Source organism: Bubalus kerabau, chromosome 6 (genome assembly GCF_029407905.1).
Source record: "Bubalus kerabau isolate K-KA32 ecotype Philippines breed swamp buffalo chromosome 6, PCC_UOA_SB_1v2, whole genome shotgun sequence".
In the NCBI taxonomy this organism is placed as follows: domain Eukaryota; kingdom Metazoa; phylum Chordata; class Mammalia; order Artiodactyla; family Bovidae; genus Bubalus; species Bubalus kerabau.
The window spans coordinates 54,863,118-54,889,150 of record NC_073629.1 but is presented as its reverse complement, the minus strand read 5'-3'; the positions used below and the strand labels follow the sequence as shown (position 1 = coordinate 54,889,150).

Genomic DNA, 26,033 nt, shown 5'->3' with positions numbered 1-26,033 from the left:
GAAAGGTTAGAGCATAAATTTAAAAAATAAACAATAGAAAACAAAAGAGAAAATATTTTTTAAAAACTACTTCCTCAAAAAGATAAAAAAATTTGACAAATATTAAGCTAGTCTGACTAGGGAAAAAAGAGATGACTGGATGACAAAAAGAAAAACAAATATCAAAGTGGTTACACAGTTACAGATTCTATAGAAATAAAAAGTATTATAATTATGCTATGAATGAATGATGCATGCCAATAAACTTGGATAACTTAGATGAAATTGACCAACTCCTAGAACATAAAACCTACCAAGGCTGAATAATAAAGAAATAAGAACTCTGCATAGACATATAATGAGAAAGGAGATTGAATCAAAAAGAACTTCCAACAAAGAAAATCCACAAGCAGATGGTTTCACTGGTGACTTCCAACATTTAAAGAACTAACAATGCCAGTTCTTCTTAAGTCTTTCAAAAAATAGTGAAGAGGAGAAAATATTCCCTTACTCATTCTATGAGAAAAGTATTACCATGATAACAAAGCCATGTGAAGATACTACAGGAAAAGGGAAAGCTACAATAATATATTTTATAGTGATTTATGCAAAAATTCTCAACAAAATACTAGTAAACCAAAATTGGCCACATATTAAAAACATTATACACCATGACAAAGCAATGCTTATTCCTGAAATGCAAGGATGTTTCCTCATACAAAATCAATAAATATGTAACACCATATTAGAAGAATAAAAGAGAAAAAGATTACAGGCTCGTCAATGCAGAAAAAGCATTGGACAAAATTCAACACTTTTTTATGATTAAAAACACTCAAAAATAAATAAATAAATAATAAAAACACTCATCATTTAGGAATAGAAAGAGACTACCTCAACATAATAAAGGCTGTATATGAAAAACTCACAGTTAACTTCATACTCTATGATGAAATACTAAAAACTTTTCCTCTAAGATCAGGGACAAGACAAGAAATCCTGTTATTGCCATTTTTATTCAACATAGTATTAGAGGTTCTAGCCAGACCAATTAGAAAAGATAAAGAAATGAAAAACACACAAATTAGAGAGGAAGAGATAAATTATGTCTACTAGAGATGACATGATTTTACATGTAAGAACTCTAAAGATTCCACAAAACACTATTAAAACAAACAGATGAATCCAGCAATGTTGTAAAATATCGTGTAAACACATAAAAATCAGTTGTCTTTCTATACATTGACAAATGAAAAACAGAAAGGAATTTAAGAAAATTTCATTTTCAATAATATAAAAAAGAATAAAATACTCAGGAATTAAGTTAACCAAGGAGGTGAAAGACTCACACAATGAAAACTATTAAAGTTTGCAGAAAGAAATCATAAGTAAATAAAAAGTCATTTTGTGTTTATGGATTAGAAGACTTAAAATTGTTAAGATGCAAATACCAGCAAAATGATCTACAGATCCATGAAACTCCTGTCAAATCTGAACAATATTTTTTCACAAAAATAAAGGTCTTTGAATTTTTAAATGAATATAGAATCTCAGGGAATCCTGGATAGACAAAAGAATCTTGAAAAAAATAAGTAAATTTGGAAGTATCACACTTCCTGATTTAAAAATTTACCATAGAGCAACACAAACAAAAAAAGTGTGGTTCTAGCATAAAATCAGACATACACATTAAGAGAATAGAAAAAAGAGTCCAGCAATAAATCCTCCCATACATAGTCAAATGATTTTCAACAAGGGTACCAGGACCATTCAATCTGGAAAGCAGTCCTTTCAACAAATGTGACTGAGAAAAGAATGAAAATAGACCATGAAAAGAATGAAGATAGACACAATCACCTTAACACCATGTATAAAAACTAACTCAAAATGTATCAAAGACCTAAATATAAGAGCTAAAACTATTAAAAATCTTAGAAGAAGCACAGAGAAAACCTTCATGTCATTAGATTTGGCTTTCTTGGATATGACACCAGAGCATGGGCAAAAATTGTCAAAAATAATAAAATGGGCTTCATCAAAACTAAAACTTTACTGCATTAAGAGTAACAAGGGCAAACCACAGAATAAGAGGGAATATTTCCATACCATACATCTGATAAAGAGTTAATACCCAGAACACAGAAGAACACTTAAAACTCAACAACCATAATGAGATTTAAAAGTGGGCAAAAGACTCAAATCGAAATTTTTCCAAAGAAAATACACAAATGGCCAGAAAGCACATGCAAACATACTCAGCATTACTTATCCTTAGGTGGATGTAATCAAAACCACAATGAGCTATCACCTCATACACATTAGGTTACTATGAAGAAACTAACCAACCAACCAGCCAGCAAACAAGTGCTAGCCAACGTGTAGGGATATTGGAACACATGTGCTTCACTGGTGGGAATATAAAATGGTGCAGTCACTGCAGAAAACATTATAATGGATCATCCAAAAAAAAGAACATAGAGTTACTATTTGATCCAGCAATTTCACTTCAAGGTACACAAACAAAAGTATTAAAAGAAGGAACTTGAACAGATATTTATATACTTATGTCCATAGCAACTGTGTCCACAATATCCAAAAGGGGAAAACAAACCTAATGTCAATCAGGGATGAATACATAAACATAAAGCAACATATCATATTATGGAATGTTATTCACCTGTAAAAACAAGGAAATTCAGATACATGTTACATTGATAAATCTTGGAGACATGATGCTAATTGAAAAAAGTCAGACACAAAAAGACTAATATTTTATGGTTCCACTTATATGTGGTAGCTAAAACAGTCTAATACAGACAGAAAGTAGGATAGTATTCACCATGGGCTGGTGCAGGGTCTGCAGGAGAGGGACATTTTTGTTTAAGTGTATTGAGTTTTCATTTGTTGTTGCTGCTGTTTAGATACTAAGTGGTGAATGACCCAGTGGACTGTAGCCCACCAGACTCCTCTGTCCATGGGATTTCCCAAGCAAGAATACTGGAGGGGGGTACCATTTCCTTCTCCAGGGCATCTTCCCTATCCAGGGATGGAACCCACGTCTCTTGCATTAGCAGGCAGATTCTTTACCACTGAGTCATCTGGGAAGCCCAAGTTTCTATTTGGAATAATGTAAATATCTGGAAATGGACAATGGTGATAAAACCAAAAGTGTCAACCACTTAGTCGACTGTAGCCTTCCAGGCTCCTCTGTTCATGGAATTCTCCAGGCAAGAATACTGGAGTGGGTTGCCATTCCCTTCTCCAGAGGATCTTCCTGACCCAGGGATCAAATCTGCATCTCCCACATTGCAGGCAGATTCTTCACTGTATAAACCACCAGGGATTCTATTTGGAATGATGTAAATATCTGGAGATGGACACTAGTGATCGTGTCTGACTATTTGCGACCCCATGGACTATACAGTCCATGGAATTCTCCAGGCCAGAATACTGAAGTGGGTAGCCTTTCCCTTCTCCAGGGGATCTTCCCAACCCAGGGATCAAACCAGGGTCTCCTGCATTTCAGGTGGATTCTTTACCAACTAAGCTATGAGAGAAGCCCAAATATCTGGAGATATACAGTAGTGATAGTTGTACAAAAATGTGAATGTAGTTAGTGCTACTGAATTGTACTTTTAAATATGATAAAATGATAAATTTTATGTTAAGTGTATCCAGTCTAGAGCAACAAATTACTTGGCAGAATAATCTTCCTCAAACACATTGGTTGTCTTAGAATTCCTTTATCAATAATGTGCAGTAGCTTTCTAGTGACTATCATACACCAAATGTGCACTCTACTGCTTATTGGTTCCCAAGTGCTCATTTTTTATCTGCATGTGTAGAAGAATGATAAGTACAAAAGGCAGTAGCTGTGTGGTAATTAGGCCAATCTAAAGCTTGAGAAACCTATATGCAGGTCAGGAAGTAACAGAACTGGACATGGAACAACAGACTGGTTCCAAATAGGAAAAGGAGTACATCAAGGCTGTATATTGTCACCCCGCTTATTTAACTTATATGCAGAGTACATCATGAGAAACGCTGGGCTGGAGGAAGCACAAGCTGGAATCAAGATTGCCAGGAGAAATATCAATAACCTCAGATATGCAGATGACACCACCCTTATGGCAGAAAATGAAGAGGAATTAAAAAGCCTGTTGATGAAAGTGAAAGAGGAGAGTGAAAAAGTAGGTTTAAATCTCAACATTCAGAAAACTAAGATCATGGCATCCGGTCCCATCACTTCATGGGAAATAGATGGGGAAACAGTGGAAACAGTGTCAGACTTTATTTTGGGGGGCTCCAAAATCACTGCAGATGGTGACTGCAGCCATGAAATTAAAAGACGCTTACTCCTTGGAAGGAAAGTTATGACCAACCTAGATAGCATATTCAAAAGCAGAGACATTACTTTGCCAACACAGGTCCGTCTAGTCAAGGCTACGGTTTTTCCTGTGGTCATGTATGGATGTGAGAGTTGGACTGTGAAGAAAGCTGACCACTGAAGAATTGATGCTTTTGAACTGTGGTGTTGGAGAAGACTCTTGAGAGTCCCTTGGACTGCAAGGAGATCCAACCAGTCCATTCTAAAGGAGATCAGTCCTGGGTGTTCATTGGAAGGACTGATACTAAAGCTGAAACTCCAATACTTTGGCCACCTCATGCGAAGAGTTGACTCATTTGAAAAGACCCTGATATTGGGAGGGATTGGGGGCAGGAGGAGAAGGGGATGAAAGAGGATGAGATGGCTGGATAGCATCACCGACTCGATGGACATGAGTTTGAGTAAACTCCGAGAGTTGGTGATGGACAGGGAACCCTGGCATGCTGCGATTCATGGGATTGCAAAGAGTCAGACACAACTGAGCCAATGAACTGAACTGAACTGAAAGTTTGCAACCTCTCTTTCAAAAAGAGAAGGCAGGAGAATGTCCTGTATAGTCCTTAGCTGAGAAGGGTCAGGTTTTTTGCAACTCCCACAAATGAGGACAAGAATAAGAAAAAAATAATGCAAATATCATTTTATATTATACTGAGAGACATATGCACATATTTAGAGAGAAAACAAATTTGGCAAAATGTTACCAAAAGATAAATTGAGTTGAAAGAGATATGTGATTTCCTCATAATGTTTTTTTTTAATTTAGTTTTTGGCTATGCCCCTCAGCATGTGGGATCTTAGTTACCTGAGCAGAGGTCGAACCTGCAGAGGAAGTGCAGAGTCTTAATCACTAGACCTCCACAGAAGTCTTTCCTTACAATTGCTTTTTAAGGCAAAGTTTACTTTTAAAAACTAAGTACCAAAGATGCAATTAAACCATAAATCTCCTGGCATATTTGTGTTTGTAATTTATATTAATTTGATTTTCTACCATATCTAAGCCTGTCTCATAATTGGAATATGTAAACATATTACATTAAAATGTCTCAAATATTCAGTCTTATATTTATAGGTCAAATGTTGAATATGCATTTAATATCATCAAAAATATCAGTTTCCTCAGTTATTACTTGTGTGTCCTTACATAGGGATCCTTACCTAGTTAAACCCAAGTTTTTAAAGAGAAGTATAAGAGTGATGTGAATAAAATTATAGGTCCAGTCTGGAGGATATTTTGAGGATAAAATTGATACTATAATTCTATTTCTTAGTATAGCATTTGCAATATGTGTTTGTTGTGTTAGGTGGAGATTTATTCAAAATAATTGCACTGAACAATTTTGTTCATTCAGTCCATTTCAACACAATCTGAAAATGCTAGGCTACCAAGAAGAAAAAGTCTACAAATAAAATTTGCTATCAGATCAAAAAAGCAACCGAGTTCAGACACTGTTCTTGCATCATCTCCTTTTGTCTGATTCCTCAAATGAGGAAGCAAAGAATAGGAAGGTAAAACATGAGCCTCTGACAGTTATTATAACTCATTGTTTTAAGTCATTCTTTCCAGTGAAGACTAAAGGAATCTGTAGGAAGATGTGAGAGGAACAACTGCAAACAACTTTAAAGAATCCAGGTTTGTGGCTTCTTAGTTTGAATGAGTCAGAGGACTCATCTTTCTGGTACCTGGATAACAATGCTAAGTTGGATCCTGAGTCAAGTCCTTATATGTCTCATTTCCTGACTGCATATCTACTTGAATAAATAGTCCCCCAGAGGGAGATAGAAAAACTCATTTTTATTTTTCTTGTCCTGGAGTTTCAGGATCCTTCTTCCTGAGGATCCAGATCCTCCAGGTAATGAGTTCCTGATCTGAAACTGGCTCAGATCAAGACTAGGGATTGAAAAACCTCTTTGGGGCTATAAATCCATTGCCTCCTCATAAGTGGAGAAGGCAATGGCAACCCACTCCAGTACTCTTGCCTGGAAAATCCCATGGACAGAGGTGCCTGGAAGGCTGCAGTCCATGGGATCACTAAGAGTCGGACATGACTGAGTGACTTCACTTTGACTTTTCACTTTCATGCATCGGAGAAGGGAATGGCAACCCACTCCAGTGTTCTTGCCTGGAGAATCCCAGGGACAGGGGAGCCTTGTGGGCTGCAGTCTATAGGGTCATACAAAGTCAGACATGACTGAGTCGACTTAGCAGCAGCAGCAGCCTCATAAGCTATCCTTGACTCCATCCATTAGTTGTTTCCTCCCTATTTCACTTGACCATGTTTTATTCATCCTCTTCTGAGTTCTCTGTGGTCAGGCTCCATTGTCACTTCAACATGTGTAAAAGCAAACACCTCACCTCCATGTGACAGGGTCTCTCATCTCTCCTGGTTAACACCACCAGGAGTCCAGTTCTGAGGTGGCACGTCATCCCACCTGCCCTGACACATAGCAGGAAGGTCAGCATGGAATGTTTTAAGAATGACAGGATCCCTCTCAACAGTGCACATTCTTTTTTTTTTTTTTTGGCTAGTTTTCCTTCTAAAACCTTAAAGTTCCCTTCAGAGATAAACAATGAAGGCTACTGCACTATTTCAAAGGATCACCAGAAAATTTTTGCCTTAGTTTAGAAGTGAATATAAGAATTAAAGAATCAAGGCCAAAATGAAACAAAAAGATTAGGATGCAAATTTTGTGTTTTCCAGTCCTCGATTCTTAGCCTTAAACGCTTCATTGAACTGGCTGATGTCATTTCTTGGAGCAACGAACAATTCATCATTTAGTGGTCAGTTTCACATCCCATTAGTATTGATTATTAGTATTTTATTATAATTTCTGCTCTATTTATGAATATTGTTTTTACAAATTTTTTTGATTCTTTTATTTTTATTATTTTTTAATATAAATTTATTTATTACAAAATTTCAAAGGTAGAATATATAATGTAAACTACGTGTCCTTCCTCCACCTGATCCCACCCAGTTTTCCCCAGAAAGAACAAATGTTACCAGTTTTCATTAATTCCAATTTTTTATCCACAAAAACTACACTAGACTCAAGTTTTGACAACTCATTTTTTTCACCTTAAAATATATCTTGAAGATTTTTCTATAATAGTATATATAAACTCCATTGTCAAATTATTTCAGTGGCTACATAGACATCTACTACATGTGTGTACTAACTTTGTGTTTATATTACAACTTTTATTATTTATTTTTATTAACACCACAATTTCTCTCATTTATGTGTGTATGTGTATAATTGTGTGCATATATTTTCTTAAAAATGAACATGTTATATCAAGTCATACACACATTAAACATAAGAAATATTAAGATCAATTCTCAACAGAAATTTTATAATTTATACTAATGGCAACCCACTCCAGTACTCTTTGCCTAGAAAATTCCATGGATGGAGGAGCCTGGTGGGTTACAGTCCATGGGGTCACAAAGAGTTGGACATGACTGAGCGACTTCACTCACTCACTCACACTCCTATATGAGACAGCCTTTCTTTCCACACTTTCTCACATAACATAACTTGTTATCAAATATTTTTACTTTTGTCAACCTGAGAAGTGAATGATTATATTATTTACTAATTATGAATAAGTTTGTATATGTTTTAGTTATTTTCTGTTAACTTCTACTGACATAATCTCTTTCATGTTGTTTAAATGTGAAACTTTAAGCTTTTCCTATGATAAAAGTTGAAGATGCATTTTCAGAGAGCCTTTTGTCTTTTGGTTTTTTGAACATAAAGGATTTATTTCAGTTTTATGCAGTTGGAAGGACTGATGTTGAAGCTGAAGCTCCAATATTTTGGCCACCTGATGCGAAGAGCTGACTCATTTGAAAAGACCCTGATGTTGAGAAAGATTGAAGGCAAGAGGAAAAGGGGATGACAGAGGATGAGATGGTTAGATGGCATCACCAACTCAATGGATATGAGTTTGAGTAAACTCCCAGAGTTGGTGATGGACAGGGAGGCCTGGCGTGCTGCGGTTCACAGGGTCACAAAGAGTCGGACACGACTAAGTAACTAAACTGAACTGAACTGATGTAGTCTGGGTTTTGTGTCTTGCTTAAAAAAGACTACCACATTCTGACATTTTAAAAAATCGTTTGGTTAACCAACTTGTATAATTTTAATTTTCATGCTTAAATGTAGGAAATCTGGAATTTACTTTGACATTTTATATATATATATATATATATGTATGTATATGTATAAATAATATATAATCTTTTTTTTCTAAGTGGCTGTCAAGTTGTCTTAACACGATTTATTCAACAGTTCATTATTTCCCACTAATATGAAATAAAATCATCAAGATAGCTTCTAGAAGTGTTTCTCTCTATCTCTAGACTATGTAAACTCTTCTGTACCTTTGTCTGTATGGTTAGGACCCAGAGTGCACTGATCTGATGAATGCAGCTCTACAACAGGCTTTTATATGGAGTAGACATGGCACCTCTTCTTTACTTTTCTTCTGTATTATCCTGATAATTTTTAAAAGCATGTTAAGCAATCCCATTTAAATATGTAGAAAGTTAGTAGTCTACCTCTCTTTACAAAAACATATTTTTACTACAGAACATATTAAATTTACAAACAAATTAGAGGAGAATTGGTTTTAATATATTTAAACTATATGATTCTTCTTTTCTGATTTTCAGTGGCATTCTTGACACATTTTTTTCAAGGTAATTTTTACCTCTATTGTAAATTTAGTATCTTTCAACCTTTTAAAACAGCAGGTGGCAAACTTTCTGTAAAGGACACAAAAGGAAATATCTTGATTTTGTGAGTCAAACTATGTTTGTGGAAACTATTCAATTCTGCTGTTGTGGCATGAAAGCAGCCAGAGACAATATGCAATGAATGAGTATGGTAGTGTGCCAATAAAATTTTTTTAGAAAAATAGGCAGCAGGGCAGATTTGGTCTAGAAGCTAAAGTTTTCCAACTCCTGGTATAAAGTTATCTGTTTTTCCCTTTAAACTAACTGGTAAAACCAACATTTAGTCTATGTAAAGTGTGTCAGGCAGTGATATCATCTAGTAGGCATTTTTTATGCTTAAAAGCTTTCAGAATGAAACTAAAAAACATGCATGCCAAAATTAGGGTGGAGCATATACCCACATTCTGTGATATACTTAAAATAAAAGCTAATCCTATTTAACCAGTGAGCTCCGGTCCTTCAGGCCCTGGCCAATTAGTTTATCAGAAGCAGACAGAATTGCAGGTGCTTCAATGGCAATTGTGTCCAAGGTCTGTGAAATCCAAGGAGCTTTATCTTTTTTCCTCTTCTCAATTGTTTCTGAGATGATTCATCTCTGCTTTCATCCCCTCAGCTTTCCCACTAAATCCTTCAATAAGCAGATTGATTTGAACCTAAAACAAAGGAAGGTAAGAGAGGAAAATGCAAAGTTTGAAAATTCTTATTTTTTCAAGAATCAGATTTTATATTTAAGAACTTTGTTAAATTATCTGTTTGACACATATAATCATTCTTTCTTATTAGATCATAACGGAGAAGGAAATGGAAACCCACTCCAGTGTTCTTGCCTGGAGAATCTCAGGGACGGGGGAGCCTGGTGGGCTGCCATCTATGGGGTTGCACAGAGTCTGACACAACTGAAGCAACTTAGCAGCAGCAGAAGCATTAGATCATCAAAAGATAATATTTACAGCAGAGAATATCTTCTGAGTTAGATCTGGACAGTGAGAGGAAGGATAGTTCCCAATCTTACTAACATTCACACACCATTAGGGTGTGAATTTTGCTCGGCTGCTAAGGAAGCTCCCCTGGAGCAGGAAATGGCAACCCTCCAGTCCCCTGCCCAGTGATATTTCCTTTCATCTGCTCCAGGTATCAAGGAGTCAAAAATACATGCAGTTGTACAAACTCACAATGTCATATGTTTGCACATTTACCTGGGGCTCTTCCCTTTGAATAACATCTCAACTTGAAAAACATGTACAAATATTTCAACTTATATCCCCCTCCTTTTCCAGGGAATTTTCCTAAACTATGTGCCCAATGTGAAAATCAGACTCTAATATATGCTGCTGTTCTCTACTGCCTCTTGTCAGGTGTGCAACTTTAGGCAAGTTATTTAGCCACCCTGTGCCTCCTAGATCTGTAACATCTATAAAAGTAGATTTTTATAAGTATTATGGAACATTTTTACCAGGATTAAATTAAAATGTTTAGAGAAACAGCTTAGCAGTATGCCTCTAGGCAATAATGGTTCAATATACTCTGGTGTGTTATTATCATTAGGTTTATTATCACCATCAGTGAAGCCCAGGATCACAGTTACATAAAGTGCTATCCCTTTATATGCATTTGTCTATTTATTTGACTTCCTCTTGCATTTTGATCCAGCCTTGAATACAAAGATTCTGACTGCATCATAAATCCTCAACATGTGGCACATAAAATGTTACTTTGTTGTATGAAGAAATGAATAATTTCTGTTCTGTCTCTTGTGATTTTAGAAATCCATTTCGGTGGGGGGGGGGTGGCGGGGTGCGGGGAGGATGGACATTTCTCCTCAGGGATAAATGCCATGTAGTGGGCCTTAAAAACTAAACCTGTCATGATATCCCCATGCTCTCTCATTATCCACACATGGTGTTTTGCTCTCAGATTTTCAGGAGACCCCCTGAACTCTATTCTGTAGGTTCACCATGATCCCCTTGTTCCTCACCTTCACTCCTTTCCTGGGCGCATGGAAATAGTACCATTGTAACCTTTCCATTGCTTTCCTGTAGAGTTTGTTCCCTCCAGAAACAGAGAAACTTCCTTCTGAAATACTTTTCATTAGGGCCTTTGAAAGCAGATCAAGTTTAGCCTGGCAGTATTTAGTAGATGCCTCTTCATTCTGCAGCAAGAAACCTTCCTTATTCTTTATAAGTGCCTACAGGGTAAATGTAGAGGAATGTCACCAGAAGCAAGGAACAGAGAAGATAAATTTCCAAGGAATATGGTAGAAGAATTGGTCTAAGGTGGTCCTCATGAAAAAAAACCATTCCAGTGGAGCCACACAAACAATGTAGCCAAAATACAGATGTTTATTCCCAACTCTGAAACCCTGCAGTCTTCCCAGGTGGCACAAGTGGTAAAGAACCTGCCTGCCAATGCAGGAAACATAAGAGATGTGGGTTCAATCCCTGGGTTGGGAAGATCTCCTGGAGAAGGGTATGGCAACCCACTTCAGTATTCTTTCCTGGAGAATCCCATGGACAGGAGAAACTGGTGGGCTATAGTCCATAGGACCACAAAGAGTTGGACATGACTGAAGAGACTAAGCATGCATGCACACACTGAAACCTCCGCAAGAGTATGGAAAAGTTTCTTAACTTCCCTGAGCCTCAGGTTCCTGATCTGTGAAATACTGCAGTTATCTATTCTCTATCATTCCTAGTAGCTATAACATCCCATGGCTCTATCTTCAATAAAACAATGACAACTAATAAAGAAAGTAAATATAACAAATTTGCTTTTGTTAAGAAAGTTTGCCCATGGAAATCAAGTATCAAGGAATGTTGTTCAGTCGTGTCCAACTCTTTGTGACTCCATGGACTGCAGCTCACCAGGCTTCCCTGTCCTTCACTATTTCCTGAAGTTTGCTCAGACTCATGTCCATGGAGTCAGTGATGCCATACAACCATCTCAACCTCTGTTTCCTATCTAGGAATAGGAATAATTATACCCAGGGAACAACAATCTCAGGAATGACTTAGTGGAGTTCTGGAACCATGCCACAATCACTAAAGGAGAAATCAATGCTCAATGCTACTTTTGCTTGAGAAATCAGAGAGATCCTGAAAACTTTCCCAAGCTTTAAGGAAAAAGAAGGAAATATAGTCCTCTAGCATTCTCTCTTTCTCATGAGAATCCAGACTACTTTTCGCTGAATAGCAAATAAACCCCAGGCATCACTCTAGAAGGGCAAGAATCAAAAAGGACAAATGCTAAGACAAAGTACCATGAGCTTCTTCTGGAATTTCTATCGGTCATCCTTGAAGGAGCACCCCCATGAAGATGACAATGGCTTCCCTTTCACAGGTTACGTGCACTTCCAGCAGCTCCTGGAGCGTGTCTGCAGGGAGGCTCATTCACTGGGTCGTCTGCTCACTGTAGTGGTCAACTGCCTTCTGCACAACTGCTGAGTTCTGCAGCTGGGCCAGAGTTGTCACTGCGTTCTCCAAACAAGGAATTGTTCCAGTATTAATGGCATCCACCTAAGTTACCACCAGAGTAGCCATCCCTGAATAAAGTAGAAATATGAATAAATATCAAGTTCTTACTCAGTGAGATTCAAGGTTGTGAAATTACAATTCTTAAACCATACACACACATTCACACACACACACACACACCCTTACTTATTTCCACTGTCATCACCTTCATTTTCACACTCTTTATTATTCTCCAGTTCATAGCATTAAAAAATATTAAATATCTATCTTCATCTAACATAATTAGAGGTATCTGAGAAAAATTATTTCAGGTTAACACAAATTAAAAGAAGAATATAAACTGCACATATAAATTCTACAGGATAATAAAAATAATGTTTATTCCTAATTCTTAAACTGTTCATGGATTTTCAGGGACTCAGAAACTAATAGTTATTTTGGACTGATTTAAACTCTTAAGAAGTCTCCTTGAAAAAAGACATAGTATAGAACTTTCCCTGAGAAGACAATGTACTCTATTTTCATACTCAGCTAGTGATTTTATTACCAATGGTGGGATTTTTCTTAAATTCAGCAACCCCAGATAGCAATGACAAGGGTTTTGGAAAGGAATTTGTTGATCCCATAATGACAAAGAATTTCTAAAACATTTACATATTTATCTCTGAGGCATGACACTTTTTAAAATAACTACACACTTCTATATATGAAAAAAACTACTAAAGAAAATATATTATAAATAGTCAACACATAACTAGCCACACAGAAATAGAATTTTGAAAAAGGAAACTCACCATTTCCAGTGACCTTCACCCCTTCCCTGAGGGTCTCGGTCCTTGCATGGATAAAGATACATGAACAGAAATTATTTGATTGTTCCTTGAATTTAGGATCCACTTGGCTTTCCAAAATTTCCTCAATATGGGGTAAGAATTCCTTTTCATGTACTGGCTGGTCAAAGATGAAACACTTCCATTTTGGGGAAAAAAATGCCTGATACACTCCCTGGATATGTTGGAATTTTTAACTTTGGAATTCTGACCTAAAGAAGAAAGAAAACAGCAGAGTCTTGGCATAAGGCAACTAAAACTTTTCATGAGTGGGGATTTTTTTTTTTTTTATCTCTGGAGTCTTCTATTCTCATAGAACTCCTCTAACATATATGTATAAGTTAAAAATCAAACTCACATGAATGGCATATCCCTGGAGAGCAATTTTAGGAAACAGCAGCTCTGAGTAAAGAAACTTACATCTTCAATGCACAGAAATACACATGGTACTCAGTTCATTAGATGTTTATCAAATAAAAGATTTAATGAATGATAATCAAATATCAATTTCTGGTTTACTCCAACTCATCTTGGAAGTAAACCATAGGAAGAAAATGAAGAAGAACTACAAACAAAAGTAATGGAGTAGTGATTAACATGGGACATAGATATCGTGTTCAGTTAAGGAAAACTTCATTGACTGAATTCACATAATACAAATAAGACTAGCCATTTTGGGTAGAAACTCTGAAGACTAAAAGGAACCTAAATGTAATTTGAAGAACTTACCACTACTCCATAAACACAGCACTTTTTTCAAGCACTCACCCACCTTTAAATGTAATTCATTACAATGACTTACTAATTTAAAATAGTGACCAAGTAACTAAATATAACTAAATAGTGACTGAATATGTTAGAATAAAAAGAATGATATGATGAGGAAAATAAAATGAAAGATCTGGTTGTTATCAGAAATAATGAAAAAGTATAGATTGAAAGATCATCAGGTTTTTTAAGGTTTAAAGTCACTTTTTGTAGAAGATATAACTATCCACACTTTAGAAAGTTATAGCCTTCCTATCCACACTCAAGAAAGTTATGTCCTTCCTATCCACACTCTAGAAAGTTATGTCCTTCCTATCCACACTCTAGAAAGTTATGTCCTTCCTATCCACACTCTAGAAAGTTATACCCTTCCTTGAGAAGAATAAAAACTAATGGAAATATATCTTTCATTATTATTTTATGCCTAACAATTATGTCATTGTTTTTCTCAACTCAAATCAGTTCAGTTCAGTCGCTCAGTCATGTCCGACTCTTTGTGACCCCACAGAATAGATCTAATTAAATTAAATGTCTATGTGAATTGTAGCACGCCAGGCCTCAATGTCCATCACCAACTCCCGGAGTTCACTCACACTCACGTCCATCGAGTCGGTGATGCCATCCAGCCATCTCATCCTCTGTCGTCCCCTTCTCCTCCTGCCCCCAATCCCTCCCAGCATCAGAGTCTTTTCCAATGAGTCAACTCTTCGCATGAGGTGGGCAAAGTACTGGAGTTTCAGCTTTAGCATCAGTCCTTCCAATGAACACCCAGGACCAATCTCCTTTAGAATGGACTGGTTGGATCTCCTTGCAGTCCAAGGGACTCTCAAGAGTCTTCTCCAACACCACAGTTCAGAAGCATCAATTCTTTGGCGCTCAGCTTTCTTCACAGTCCAACTCTCACATCCATACATGACCACTGGAAAAACCATAGCCTTGACTAGACGGATCTTTGTTGGCAAAGTAATGTCTCTGCTTTTGAAGGGAGAAGCATAATAAGGGAAGCAAGCATCTGGTTCTTGAAAAGTCTTAGTTCCTACTGTATCTGAATGTTAAGGTACAAATTATCTTCAGTACAAACTAGTTTTGAATAATTTCACTTTGTTAAGCCCTATTCTTCTTGGGTGAACGTAACTGTAGTCACTAGAACTTATCAAGGAATAACAACCTAGATCGCAGTCACCATTTCTATGGCCCTTGATCTAGTTTCAAATATAAATGCAACCCCAGAGATGATGGACAGTATTTAGTAGATCCCACCCTCTACTTGACTACTCACTGCCTAGGCCATGCTCTGATACCTCTAATCAGCTTCAAGGCATTGTCCAAGTACTCATCTTCTGTGATAGGGTAAACATGTACCTTCAACTTCAGGGTGAAATCCCATACAGCCCAGATAAAGTCTGGAAAGAAATTCATAAACTCTATGGAATTTTACACTTCATCCAATTTGGAGAGGACTTGGCCCTGGTGATTCTGTGAGCTCTGACACATAGCTAGGACTTGGTTAAGGAAAAAGAAATTTCTACCCACAATTCCCACATTTTCCTCATAAAAATGATTATAAACATTCTCTTTTGCCCTTGGTCCCCACTGTTCCGCCAAAGGCAACTCAGCCACAGGGACGGGAAATCCAATTTGGTCTCCATTCTCATCAATTTCTCAATAAAACTGGGAAGGATACTGTAGTTTCTCCAGTGCATCATTGTTGATGGTGCTCATGCTGTTGTTTACTAGAGTACTGCTCAGAAGCACAGCTAGGGCAAAGATCACCCTGGAAAACATACCAGAGCAAGCACTAGCAGTCTTCTCCTCAGAAATTCATTCTTATTTCTTTCATCAGTTTTCCATTTGTTATTTCAGATAGTAAAGTATTGATACAAAGGAAAAAACCTTGAAAACAGAATTAAAAGTAAAATCTGAGTTTTGTCAATTACATTGACATTTCCTGTGACCTCAGTTTCCTCATCTAAAAAGGAATTCTGATAATACATTCCACAAAGAGCCCTTTTTTTTTTTTCCTGATTGGGATAAAATGAGATAGAATGAGTAAAAAAAACAACATAGAATGCCTTTGAGCAATTCATTGTTCAATAATAAGCAACATCACATATTCATTTAACAAAAAGTAAGTCACAAGGTATACTATGCTAGTCACAACTGAAAACTCAAAATAGATCTAATTAAATTAAATGTCTATGTACTGCTACTAAACATTACTTATCTTTATTAGTTATAAAAAGCAGATAAATATGATAGTGAATACACTCAAGAAGACTATCTCATAGTATTTACAAACATTTTAAAACACTTGAAAAACAAATACAATGAAGATGACAATATATTCAAAGGGTTTACATATTAGCAGTGAACCTAAGCAATGAAATTGATAATCATTATATCAAATAAAAACAATGAATATGTCGAGGGAGACCAAATAATGGAATAGAAGGATGTGGAGCTCACCTTCTCCTATAGATACTTCAAAAATACATCTACATGTGGAATAGTTCTGGCAGACTGCCTACTGAACCCTGAAAGAAGATCTCATACAATGAACACTGTAAGAAAGATCACCACATAACCAAGTAGGAAGAAAGGAAAAAAGGAATCAGGATAGGAACTACAGCCCTGGGAGGAAGCTGTGAAAGAGGAAATGTTCCCTCACCCTGGGAATACCCTTAACCAGCCAGGAGATCAACTGGGACAGATAGGGAGGTTTAGAGGCTCAGAGGAGAGAGCACCAGCAAGCTTGCAGCAGGCAGAAGAGAGGGAGACCAGCACAGAGGGTCTGTGCCCATCACTGCACTCCCCCTCCCAAGATATGCCTTGGCTGGTGTGCACAGAGGCTGGGTAGGATACTCAGGTTTCGGTGGACAGACTTGAGGAGAAGACTGGGACTGGCTCATAGATACAGCCTGAAGGGGCAGGAATGTGGTATGAGCTGCAAACAAGAGTGTTTGCAGGGTGGAGCCCAGATCCCCCATAGAAGCCCTATTGTTACAGCTTGGATATAGAGGCATAGGGCCTGCCACCGCAGCCACAATCTCTGCCTGCTCACAGTGGGTGGCCTCCACCTCTAATTGCTCTGGGAACCCATCAGTACCTGTGAGTTGACCACAGGAAGAGGCAGGGCTGAAATCTGACCCTTGTCCCAGCCAGCCCTGTGACCTGTGTAAACTCAGCACCTGTGGGACATCCAAGTAGATTCCTGGTGCTCCCATGGCTGGGGTGGGTCTGATGCCAGCAGCTGTGACTGTTGTGGGTATTGCACACTGAGGTGGGACCTGGGATCTGGGCTGATTCCGCCACCTCCACAGCAGGTCCAGGTATGTGATGACAGCAGTCCCGGTGCCGGACCTCAGAATATCTATGGTGACAGATCTGCACTGCTGGTTTTGTCAGCACAGCACCTGAGGGGCACCCGGGCTGATAGCCTGCATCTCCACAATTGAGGCAGGGCCAAGAGCAGTGCCAAGAACAGTGTACCCTGTAAGCCAGTACAGTGAGTGGGTAGCAGGTAGCACCACAGAGTGTACTCCCTGGTGGGTAGGTCCAGCAGAGGAATACTCAGTGGCTTTTCTCCCAGCCCCTCTTAACACAGGCCACATCTCAGAAACAGATGGCTTCAACTCCAACAACTGGGGAGCAGAGTCTTCCCCCAACGGGGCCATGACAACCACAGAGCAAAGAGAAGGCCACACTCAACATCCAGTGCAGGCTCTGTTCACTACAACACTAATCACATGCCCTTTAATGGGCAGCACACACCGAGGAAAGATGTGGCAGGCACCAGGGCTAAGAACAGCACTCACACCAAAAACATTAGACTCATGCAGGCCACACAGGAACTCTCCCACATAAAAACAGCCCTTCTAGACCACAGCAGATAACCAAATTCTGAATTCTTCTCAATTCATTGAAGTTCTCATTCGTTCAGAGAAAAGTAAAATGAAGAAGCAGAAGAACCACTCCCAATTAAAAGATCAAGAGAATTCCCCTGAAAGAACAAACAGTGAAATTCTTTGTTTCACTGTCTTACCAGACCCTGAGTTCAAAAAGGAGGCAATAAAAATGCTAAAGAAATCAAGAAAGGTTACCAATAAAAATGCACACCCCTATAACAAAAAATTAAAAACTACAAACAGGGACCAGCTGAAATTAGAAAACTAATTTGCCAGGATAAAAGCTAAGCTAAAAGCAAAAAATAGCAAACTAAATAATACAGAAAAGAAAAGTAAGTGATATGAAAGATAGAATAATGAAAATCACCCAGTCAGAACAGCAGACAGAAAAATGGGGGGAGGCGGGAAGCAATATATGGGATTATAAGATGATATAAAGCATGCCAATCTACCCATAGTAGGGCTCTAAGAAGAAGAAAGAGAAAGGATTAAAAAGCATTTGAAGAACTTATGGCTGAAATTTTTCCAAACCTAAAGAAGGAAACAGATATTCAGATACAGGAAGGAAAGAGGATTCCAAACAGATGAACCCAAAGAGACTTATACCAAGATACATTGTAATTAAAATGGCAAAATCCACATGATCACCTCAATATATGCAGAAAAAAGTATTTGATAAAATTCAACATCCAGTCATGATGTAAAAAAAAAAAGAAAAAAAAAAAAAAACCTCTCACTAATGTGGATATAGAGGGAACAAAAAATAAAGCTGGTGATGTAACCCTTCCAGACTATGCTAAAATATACAATTATTAATACAGTGTGGTACTAATACAAAAACAGACATATGGATCAATGGAAAAAAAAATTGCCCCCAAATAAACCCATACAACTACGGTTCGTTATCTACAACAAAGAAAGGAAGAATATACAAGGAGAAAAGATAGTCTCCTTAAAAACTCATGTAGGTAAAGCTGGACAGCCTCATGTAAACCAATGAAATTAGAACACTGTCACATTTTATACAAAAATAAACTCAAAATCATTTAAAGACCTATAAGACATGGTACCATAAAACCCCTAGAAGAGAACATAAGCAAAACATTCTCTGACAGAAATCATAGCAATGTTTTCTTGGCCCAGTCTCCCAGTTCAGTTCAATTCCGTTGCTCAGCCGTGTCCAACTCCTTGCGACCCCATGAACCGCAGCACGCCAGGCCTCCCTGTCCATCACCAACTCCCAGAGTCAACCCAAACCCATGTCCATCGAATCGGTGACGCCATCCAACCATCTCATCCTCTGTTGTCCCCTTCTCCTCCTGCCCTCAATCTTTTCCAGCATCAGGGTCTTTTCAAATGAGTCAGTTCTTCACATCAGGTGGCCAAAGTATTGGACTTTCAGCTTCAGCATCAGTCCTTCCAATGAACACCCAGGACTGATCTCCTTTAGGATGGAGTGGTTGGATCTCCTTGCAGTCCAAGGGACTCTCAAGAGTCTTCTCCAACACCACAATTCAAAAGCATCAATTCTTCAGCGCTCAGCCTTCTTTATAGTCCAACTCTCACATCCATACATGACCAATCTCCCAAGGCAAAAGAAATATAAACAAATCGGTCCTAATCAAACTTAAAGGCTTTTGCACAACAAAAGAAACATAAACATATTGAAAAGACAACCCTTGGACTGGGAGAAGATATTTGTAAATAGTGCAACCAATAAGCACTTAATTTCCAAAATATACAAACAGCTCATACAACTCATATCATAAACACAAACATTCCAATCAAAATATGGGCAGAAGATCTAAGTAGACATTTCTCCAAAGAAGACTGGTGTCCGACTCTTTGCAACCCCATGAACTGCAGCCTACCAGGCTCCTCAGTCCATGGAATTTTTCAGGCAAGAGTACTGGAGTGAGTTGCCATTTCCTTCTCCAGAAAGAAGACATACAGATGGCCAAAAAGCACATGAAAAGATGCTCAATGTCACTATCAGAGAAATGCAAATCAAAACTACCATGAAGTATCATCTCACACCAGTTAGAATGGCCATCATCAAAAAGTTTGCAAATATAACAAATGCTGGAGAAAATGCGGAGAAAAGTTACAATTCCACACTGTTGGTGGAATTGTAAATTGGTACAAACACTATGGAAAACAGCATGGAGGTTTCTTTAAAAAAAACTAAAACTGGGCCTAGTATATGATTCAGCAATACCATTCCTAGGCATATATCTTAAAATATCTAATTAAAAAGATGCTTGCATCTCAAAGCTCATAATAGCACTATTTATAATATCCAAGACATGGAAACAACCCAAGTACCTAATCAACAGATAATTGGTTTATGAAGACATGGTATGTAATTTTACATATATATAAAATATTTATATAAATATATGTAAATATAAATATATAAAATATATAGATTATATATATTATATATGTATATAATATATACACATTACATATTATAAGTTACATATTACATATTATAATATATATCATATACATTAAACATATTACATATATATAATATGTATAATATACATTATACATATTATATATGTATAATATATACATATTATATACATATATATAATATATATATGGGGCTTCCCTGATAGCTCAGTTGGTAAAAAATCTGCCTGCAATGCAGGAGACTTGGGTTTGATCCCTGGGTTGGGAGACCCCCTGGAGAAGGGAAAGGCTACCCACTCCAGTATTCTGGCCTGGAGAATTCCATGGGCAGTCCATGGGGTCACAAAGAGTCAGACACGACTAAGTGACTTTCACTTTCAGTTTCATATATATATATATATATATATATATATATATGCTAAGTCACTTCAGTCATGTCTGACTCTGTGGCCCTATGGACTATAACCTGCTATGCTCCTCTGTCCATGGGATTCTCCAGACAAGAATACTGGAGTGGGTGGCCATGCCCTCCTCCAGGGGATCTTCCCCACCCAGGAATCAAACCATCAAACCCCACATCTCCTATGTCTTCTGCACTGGCAGTTGGGTTCTTTACCATAAGCACCATATATATATATATATATATATATATACACACACACATATATAACAGAATATTACTCAGCCACCAAAAAGAATGAAATAATGCCATTTGCACCAACATGTACAGACCCATAGATTTTCATACTAAGTCAGACAAAGACATATATTTTATGATACCACTTATATGTATAAATTAAAAAAATAATATCAATGAATCTATATACAAAAGATCAACAGGCTTAGAGACATACAAAACAAACATGGATATGAAAGGGGAAAGGGAAGGAGGGATGGTATAAATTAGGAGTTTAGAATTAACAGATACAAACTACTATACATAAAATAGATAAGCACTAAGGATTTATTGTATAAAACAGGGAATTATATTCAATATATTATAGTAACCTAGTTGAAAATAATCTGAATATATATATATATATATATCTCAACTATATTTCAACTTAAAAAAATTCCTTTTCTACATTCCCCAGACCTTCAGTGTCCAGAAGGACCAGGGTGTGGCTCTCCTTGGAGGAGTGGGGCACACACCACATCCAGATGCCCTTGGTTTCAAACTGCACTGTGGAGCCCTGATGGAAACCTGCAACATAAGGGGAGAAAGCAACATTCAGTGACAGCAGATAATGTAAGCAGCCCAGGAGTTACGATATTAGACTCATAGGATTGTAGGTGCCCTAGAATAGAGCATGGTGCTTTCTCTGCTTTAAGGATGCTTACTTTTGTGTACCATCTAACCACTCATATCTTTAACAGTTAAATTCTTTCACATAAGTTTGGTTTCTTCATAATTCTTATTTCATTTCCCAATGTGAGGAAATATCTATGCATGCCCATGTGGCCTAACAGTGTACTAGATGAGAGAAAGGGCATGCTATATGGAAGAAAGTTTTGATTTTTTAACTGTTCAACAATCATGACTCCCTAAAGAAGTTAAGCTAGTTAAATGCATTTTAATTAGATCAAGAACTTAAAATAGTCTGAGGAATAAATAAGACAATTTATTCAATAATTATCTATTAATTACCTACTTAGGTTTCAGGCCTGTGAGAGTTGGGCTATAAAGAAAGCTGAGTGCTGAAGAATTGATGCTTTTGAACTGTGATGTTGGAGAAGACTCTTGAGAGTCCCTTGGACTGCAAGGAGATTCAACCAGTCCATCCTAAAGGAAATCAGTCCTGAATGTTCATTGGAAGGACTGATGTTGAAGCTGAAAGTCCAGTACTTTGACCACCTGATGCGAAGAGCTGACTCATTTGAAAAGACCCTGATGCTGGGAAAGATGGAGGAGAAGGGGACGACAGAGGATGAGATGGTTGGATGGCATCACCGACTTAATGGACATGAGTTTGAGTAAACTCTAGGAGTTGGTGATGGACAGGGAAGCCTGACGTGCTACAGTCCATGGGGTTGCAAAGAGTCAGACACGACTGAGCAACTGAACTGAACTAGGTTTCAGACATTGGGAACATGTTCAGGATAAGGAGATACAGCAGTCACTAAAAGAGACAAAAACACCTGTTTTTTGGAATCTTATAGCTAGTGAATGCTAAAACTGCTATATAGCCAGTTTATGGACAAGCCAGATGAAATCTGGTCTTAATGGACTGGAGAGTAAGGTATTGGTGGGAAAAAAGCAGACACTTACAAGCTCTCATAAAATGTTGTGGCTACATTTTACTTCTTACTTGTTTTGAAGATACTGTGAATCACAGTTAATTCAAGGGATCTCAGCAGCAGCTAAAACATTTTCTAAGAGGATTATTAATATCACATCACATTTATACTGATTTTTTCAAGTTGTGGGAAAACAAAACTTCTGAGTGTCCTACATAGAACCAAGATAGACGTGGTATTGATGCATGGTTGATGCTGTTTCTATATTCTCATTTTCTGCCCATGAAACTCAGTAAATAGTCCTTTGTTTTTCTCAAGACCTCTTACATATACCCAGTGTCTGATACTCTTTACATTACAGGCTTTGTAGGATTTGGATATGCTAGTCTGCAAGGTATTACACAACACCAAGGTGCTGGGCTCTAATCAGAATTTTCGTGAGGTCTAGCTAAAGCCACATAAAAATAACACTGAACTAATAAATAATATATTATATTAGGTGGAGGGGAAGCATGAGACAAGATGGTCAGGGAAGATCTCTGATAATAAACAGTTGTGCAGAGCCTTAAAGAAAAAGAGTTGGCTGGATGAAGAATCAGCAAGCACTGCAGGCAGAGTGAACCACAAGTGCAAAGATCTGGGGATAGGAATGAACTCACAATCTGCAAAAATAAAAAGGAGTTAGTGTTCGTAGCATAACCAGTGATGGAGAACATGTAAAAGATGAGCTTGGACAACCTAATAAAACATGGGAAGACCTAAATAGACATTTCTCCAAAGGAGATGTTGTTGCTAAGTTGTGTCTGACTCTTTGAGATCCCATGGACTGTAGCCCATCCGGCTCCTCTGCCCATGAGATTTCCCAGGCAATAATATTGGAGTTGGTTACCATTTCCTTCTCCAGGGGATCTTTCTGATCTACAGATTGTCAATAAACACAGTAAAAGATGCTCAATATCACCAATTTATTAGAGAAATGCAAATCAAAACTACAATGAAGTATCACTTCATACTGGTCAGAATGGCCATCATAAAAAGTCTACAAATAACAAGTGTTGGAGAGGGTGTGGAGAAAAGGGAACTCTTCTGCATTGCTTTTGGGAATATGATTTGGTGAATCTACTATGGAAAACAGTATGTAGGCCTCTCAAAAAACTAAAAATACATTTTCCATATGATCCAGTAACTCCACTCTTGGGCATATATCCAGACAAAATTATAATTGGAAAAGATACATGCAACCCAATATTCATAACAGCACTATTTACAATAACCAAGACATGGAAGCAAACTAAATGTCCATCAACAATGGGTAGATAAAGAAGATGTGGTGTGTGTGTGTGTGTGTGTGTATATATATATATATAAAGAAATACTACTCATCCATAAAAAAAGAATGAAATAATGCCATAACATAAATAGACAGAGATTATCATACTAAGTGAAGTAAGTCAAAAAAAGAAAGACAAATACCACATGGTATCACTTATATATGAAATCTAAAATATGACACAAGTGAACTTATGAACTTATCTATAAAGCAGAAACAGATTCATAGATAAAGATATAGATATCAAGAGATAAAGGAGTGGGGAGGGATAGATAGGGAGCTTGAGGTTAGCAGATGAAAACTATTTATATATTAATGTTATAGAATGGATAAACAAGGTCCTACTATAAAGCACAGGGAGCTATATTCAATATCCTGTAAGAAACCAAAACGGAAAAGAATATGAAAAAGAATGTATATGTATATCTAATTGAATCATTCCACTTACAACAGAAAGTAACACAACTTTGTAAATTAATTATACTTCAATAAAAAATAAATTACAGAACGATGAGTTTGGAGAAATAGGGAAGATTAGGATCAGAGTGGGCTTCTGAGAAGCATGGATTTTGTTAAGATATAATGCAAGCTTATGGAGGTATTCAGAGCAACTAAATTAAAGATCACTGATTATTTCAAAGAGTTTATTAGGAAGGTCAAAGAAGAAGCAAAGAGGACACTTCAGGGCAAAAAAAAAAAAAGCTTCAGGCAAAAAGACGAGGATGGCTTAGTCTAGGGTAGTAAAATAAAAATTGAGGGAAAGAGAGAGATTCAAGATATATTTAGTGAGGGTAAAAAGAAGACTGATATGTGGATTGGATCTGGGAAATAAATTAATGGAGGGATGTAACATTTGGGGCTTGAGACTGGGAGGTTGATGGTACGCAACTGAGAAGAAGAAGAATGTGAAAGTAGAAAGTGCATTTAGGAGTAGAGATTGACCAAGATTTTATGGTGAAAATGACAAGTATAAGTGGATATCTTTCCCAAAGAAAAAATTAGGTGGTTTTTCTACTTACATGTCTGAATTTCAGAAGAAATATTAAGGCAAGAAATATCACTTTGAGGGGTATCAGAGTAAAATTCTCTGGATATTTAAAGTCCAGAGATTGGTGAAATCATCTTGAAAGTATAAATAGTAGAAATAAAAGATCCCAGGGCCAAGTCTTGGAGGGACCTTCAATACAGATTGTTAGAAGAAAAGCCAGAGGTTGGTAAAGAGATTTAAGAGAACTAAAAACAAAAGTAGGAAGAAACTCAGAAGAACCTAGAGCTTCAGAAACCATGGAAGGAAACCATTTCTAGGAGCAGGGGTAATTTTCCTTTTATTGGAATAAGAAACATTGAAGTAAGGATTGGTGACAGAAAAAGTTCAAGATGCAATTTTGCTGGTGAGAATTAAAATTAGGTGTATTTAATAAGAAATTTGGAGTCTCTCTTCTTGTGCCTCTAGAGGAGTGGCAAGAAGCTGAGATTCAGCTGGGGTCACGTAGGATTTCACTACGTGAAACCTCTGTCGCAGGATTTCACTCACCAAGCTTTTCTCTGGCAAGATGGTTCATCAAGTGGGATTTTCCTGTATGATACAGTCCAACAATAGTCACAACCACCACCGGCTGAGAAATCTTGTAAAGAATCTTTAAGACTAATTGGTTCACAGATGGCTGCTCATTCTTGTTTTCCACCAAACACGTGGGAATCAACATGAGAGATCCAGATGCCATGGCAACCTGCAAACCCAAAAGAGTCTCCCTGTAGAAATAAGATCACAAGTTCATTTCCTGCCTCGGGGTTAATGGAAGCATATGTCATCAGCAGAAGACTGGTGGGACCTCTGTGTTTCTGTGGATTTAATAGACCACAGAGGGCTTCCTCCACCATAATCTCTGATGATGGCATTGCAGAAACAACAGATATCACCCCCCTCTAAAATTTTATTTCTATAAAATTCAAACAACTTTAT

General features: G+C 37.4%; 1 pseudogene; it reads right to left on the bottom strand.

Annotated features, from left to right (window-relative positions):
• Window positions 1-11,026: 11,026 nt before the first annotated feature.
• Window positions 11,027-25,794, bottom strand: LOC129656438 (guanylate-binding protein 6-like; annotated as a pseudogene).
• Between the last annotated feature and the right edge of the window lie 239 nt (window positions 25,795-26,033).